This window comes from Numenius arquata, chromosome 9 (genome assembly GCF_964106895.1).
Source record: "Numenius arquata chromosome 9, bNumArq3.hap1.1, whole genome shotgun sequence".
Taxonomy (NCBI): Eukaryota; Metazoa; Chordata; class Aves; order Charadriiformes; family Scolopacidae; genus Numenius; species Numenius arquata.
Genome location: NC_133584.1, coordinates 34,045,078 through 34,050,830, shown reverse-complemented (window position 1 = coordinate 34,050,830; position 5,753 = coordinate 34,045,078).

Here is a 5,753-nt window from a genome sequence, read left to right as displayed (position 1 = left end):
CAGACAAAATTTCCCAAACACAGAAACAGGGAGATCCCTACTGATACTCCAGATCCTAAACAGATATTGTGGGGTAATTTGGTAGTTAATAGATAATTAGACCATGTCTCTCAAAGCATTCTATTTTACAGTAGGCTTTAAGAGGAATGCTTGAAGGAAGAACAAAACATCTGCTGTGATTACTTTGTAATACAAGAAAATGAAACCAGAAATGAGACTGTGTCTGCAACCCAGGTAGTATTTTAAATCTTGAGATAATAAAAACAAACATGAATTAGCTTTGCTTCTTCTCTGTGTATTTGTTGATAATCACAACCCAGAGTATTGTACATGAATGTAAGAATATAAGGAATACTAATTTAGAAGTCATTTAATTTCCTAAAGTTGATCTTTACTAAATGCAAAAGAAATATTCAACTTGAGAATTTTTTAAGCATTAACACACAACCTTTGTACCAAATAATTAATAAAAATATTTGCTTTTGTTTTGGACACAATTTTGTCTGAAAAAAAAAAATGTATCTTTAATCAAGATGTTTTTTTCTTGCCAGTTCAGTTCTTTTGCTCTTTATCCCTAGATAAGACTTATTCATTGCCTTGATGTGCTGAAAATTTCAGTTATAAATGCCATCCTTCCTTACAATCTAAAATATTGTAATTAATTAATTAGTGATTGACCAAGATCAAAAGGTTTATCATTCCAGTTACATTCGGATAAGAAAAGGTTTGGGTGTTTAATTGTGCTTTAACTTAAAAATCCAAACTGGAAAATGCACAAATGGACCAAAAAATCTCCTGTAAAGGGGTTTCTGCATGCAATTTTAATACTTCTGGCTAATGGCTAAGCTAAATAACCAGCCTTTTTTTGGAATGATTCCAATTTGTTGGAATTTGACATCTGATTTCTAAAATATTCCATCCTATAGAGTAAGAATTGTAGAATTGTTAACATATTCATACATATGAGATATATTCATAGTTTGCCCTTTCTAGCCCTCCGAGATTTGTATCCAGACTAAAGTGGGAAAAAAAATGAAAAGAGGAAATGACATTTTAAGGTCCAGTTTATTGTTATTATTTAAATGCATCAGAACTGTTGATTAATCCAAACATAGCTCCCATTGAAAGAAATCTGAGTAACTGCCATTTTTATCAGCATTTTTATTAGGGCAATATCCTCTGTGGCATATCAGCAGGCACTCTGGTAAATTCAATACAAAAATGCCACAATCTGATCCAGCTCCTTTGTAGCAAGAGAAAGATCAAAATAAAGTATCAGAATTATAATTAAGTGCTGTTTCTATAAAATTTGTCCCTTTAAGGTTGGTTGGCTGCTCTGCAGAAAGCTGAAGCTGGTTTAAGCCAACTGAATCTCATCTTGCTCTTGGCCACAAGTTCCCAATCTTTTTTTGTGTTAGTACAAGTGCTTATGTCATCGGGCACATGGCTACATCCTACTGGTCCTACTGAAAAATTTAGTTTTCAGCATAATGAACTGTCTGAGTTGGCTGACTGGAAAGCCACACGAGCGATACTGGCAGAAGTGTGCAGCAGGAACACACCGTGGAGAGCAAGCTGAGCAAAGCCCATTGGGAAATCCCTTCTTGAGACCAACTAGAACCAACTCTGCTCTTTAAATCCACTCTTTCCTGAACTATGTAGTGTACCACATCATCTGTGTCATATATATCCTGTTATGGTGTGATAAATAATGTAGACAATTCTGATAAATGTATTATCTCTGTCATGCTCTGCATCAAAAAAGAACAGTGTGTGCAATATAAAATTAGGTCTGCAAAGGCAGAGTCAATTGTTGAAGAGGATTCCAACACAGCCTAGATAAGGACTGACCTTGTTAAGAAAGAAACTTTGAACAGGTTGAAATTTTATATTTTTATTTTTCTAGTGTCACTGACACATGCATCTGCTTATTAAGGAGTATAAGATTGAAAAAGATCTCCTTAGTTCTCTGATTCAGTTCCTTGCCATTGCAGACAACTATGCTACATAATCATTTTCAGGGTTTATCAAGCTCAAGTTTATCAAGAAATGTGTTACGTTGCTTGTCCCCAGTACTCCTATGAGGAGAGTTTTAATTCAGCTTTCGGTGTTAACTAGTAATAGGAAAAACGTCACAAAGTTCTCAAGTATCATTTTAAACACAAGACCAACAAGGAATCTTCCAGTTTCCTCTGCCAAATTACAGACAGGTCTCTCTCATACTACCAGCCTTCTTCTCTATAGGCTTTTCTGTGCTTTTCTTTCTCCAGGAAGCTACATTTCTCTCTGAATTCCTTCAAGTTCTTCCAGAAATTTTCAACTTCAGAGATTTTTCAATGCATAGCAACTATACTCAGTTTCTTTGATCTCCTGGGGATTTAGCTCTCCCTAATCTCTAACATTTTACAAGAAACTGCCTTTACCTTGAATGCATTATCATCATCTGTGTGGTTTATTTAGATACTGATGAAAATAATTAACCTGTCACAGATAGACATAACAGCACTAGTCTCTTCTCATCTCCTCCCAGCTCACCTACCAAAAGGATTAAGAGACAGCTTAGGGTAAAGACAGGTAAGATAAAAAGATAGAATTATGCCAGAACATCTAACTGGAACTCATGAAATATATATAATGCTCATAAATGCATCCTGACTTCACTGTTCCATCAAATAAATATCACATTGGGATATCATCAGGACATTCAACAAATGTTTTGCAAATGAGAGTTTCAGAAGCACTTTTCAAATAAATCTTTTCTTAACTTTCTCAAATCCAGATGTGCACATCAATATCAGAAAAGAATTGTGCAAGTGCCTCTTCTCAAAGCCAGCAGGAAGTATGACTTAATCAAAACCAATTATCATTTTGATTATCCTTTCACTGATTATATTTCCATATCAACAGAAATAGAAGTATAAAATTTTAAATAATTTAATCTTTTTTTATTTAATCAATTAATTAATTATTTAAATCAGATGTCTAAATTTCTTCTCTGAAACTTTGAAACTGCTTGTAAGACCCACACAGAAATGGTTACATAAAACGAAAAGGAAAGTAAGGAAATTCATATATGCTAGACATCACCATAGGTCTGCAAAATATTTGAAGTTATCTGTAATTCTAGTACAAAGCCCTTAATGACCAGCAAGTAGAAAAAGTCTGAAAAAGACCCTGAGCTATACAAAAGTCAAGAAATCCCATTCCTTCCTGGAATTAGCAATGTAGCAAGTAAAAGAAACATACATCAGGAAAGAAATAATTAGTAAAAAATATAAGTATTGGCATAATTTTAGTAGAACAGAAATTAATTACAAAGCAAATGCTATTTTAATACTAACATTACATATCACTACATTGGTGTGTAATACTCCTTGCTACTCTGTAAAGTGTGTATTTGGAAACTGTCGTCCTAGAATTACTCAGGAATAGAAGTTATAAATTATATGCATTGAATGAGAAATAATGTTGTTCAGAAGAAAAAGCTGACATTAATCTTCCTGAATCCTACAGTTCTCTGTTCTGTTTGCACCCAAACCAGGCACTAAAGTGAGTTCTTCTAAGACTTTTGATTCATTATTCAAGTGCTGGCTATTGTTGGCTCACCCACAGCACAGTACAGATCACATCTCACTTTGCAACTTCTTAAAACAAAAAACAGGGAAAGTGAAAAGAAAAAAATATTTTCCTGGAATTTTAAAAGAATAAGTTGTACTTTGCTCTTCTGCACAGGCCATGGAAGGATTTCCATCTGAATTCCATAGTCCTGGGCTGGTCTCTATTCACATATTCAGGAGCACAACATTGCACCTTTGGAAGATGTCATTTTCAAAACACTTTCTCTTTGTCTTAATAAATGTGGACAGTTAATTTACTGTCCACTTTATGGCAATGATGTTCAAATACTTGGAAAGCATAAAGCCTAATACAGATTGCCCTCAGCCCACCCTCTGCATCATCTACCAACCTCATCTTTGCTTCACTCAGACACAACAAAATGCCAGGCTCTGAAAGTTCACTTGTTTAAATTTAAAAATTGCAATGAATCCTGACAGAACAAATAAAACAGGTCATCTCTATGAAGCGTACATTTCAGTCACCTCAAAAAAAAAGACCTTCAAAACCTGTAATGCATCTTTCATACTTCTGAGAGAAACATTATACTCACACTTCATGGGTGAAATATTGCATATTTATAATGATTCATTGAGCCAAACTCAAGCATTCTGGAGTGACAGAGGTAACTGGACTATTTTTTTTCCCAAGCACATTTTAAAACAGAGCTGAAACACAGTGAGCACAAACTGTGATAATTTTAATAGGGAATTCAATACCTACGCTACGGTGATTTTATGAACACCGTGATTTTAATTAGGGAAGTGCTAACAGTAACTTGCATATTGCATACTTATTTGAATACTTTCATTATTTTTTGTTTTAAAAAAAAAAAAAAAGGTTTAATTCCACACGAGATTTTGGTAGTTTGTTTCATGTTCTAGGCATTTAACATAAATAGAGGTCTTCAAACCTGTGTTTATCAGTGTGTAAAGTATTTTAAAAAATGAAAGAAGATATGCTGGAAGATAAAAATACCTTTTTTTCTGGCATGTTTCTACACATTAACATTTTCAGTTTCTGCAAAAGCCTAGACATGTTTGTCTTTCATGAACCACCACAGAAAAGATACCCATAAGCAAACAAAAGCACTCTTTGCAGAAGGTCAATCATTTGTATGATGCTGCAAATCATTATAAATATTAAGTATAATTTCTTGGTCATAGCCTAATGAAGAAAAGTAACCTGGAGTGCCATTCCCACCTGAAAACTTGAGTATTTGGAAAATCGGGTGATTTTGAGCCTTATTGTCTTGTTAATGTCATGTCTGACATTTTTCCAGTAATGCACAGAAGAGTATAATTTAACAGGACATGTATAATTTAAAAGAAACACACATTTTATTTGGATTGCCATTATTGATCCAAATATCAGGTCTCCAGTCTGAATATATTTGACTTTATAAGGAAAGTTATGGTATCTTACACATCTACTGGATAATTCAGTAATGAACAAGTGCTAAATAGAGTTTGCTGGAGCAGAAATAGCACTGGCAGAGTTTTTACATATTGCTTTTGGCAACTGAATGTAATGGCATTATTCTTACCATATCCACATAATCTATACAGGTAGATTAGATGAGCAGGATTAATCTGTCTAACTTCCAACCCCTACTTGGTCCCTTCCAATGCCTACCAACCTGTGATTCTGTGAAATGAAGATGCCTATAATACAAATGTCTGAATTTGAACTAGGGATCTTTTTATAGCGAATGGAGAGAAAATAAGTACTTCTAGGGTACAATTCATCTAATGCCGAACCTGAAGTCTATAAAAAGTCAGATGCATCAAAACTGAGATGGTCTAGGAACCAGGACAACTAGGTTAGATGTAGACACCCACACTGTGTACATCTAAGGTAAGATGAGGCGGCTGATGTCTACTTCATACAGGAAGAACCGAGACCAATATAGTCCAGGCGCATGCCTGAACTTCAATGAAGTTGATGCCGTGCAGGATTAGTTCAATGGAGAAAATAAATTACCCAAAACTGCTCCAACTGAATTCTGGGAGCTATTGATTCCTGTTTTGTTTTTTCAAGAGAATTCCAAATTAATTTAGATCTAAAGGACAATAGAACTGGCGAAGAGATCAATCTCACTGCAGAGATTGGAAAGAGATGGAGATCCACCCTAATTT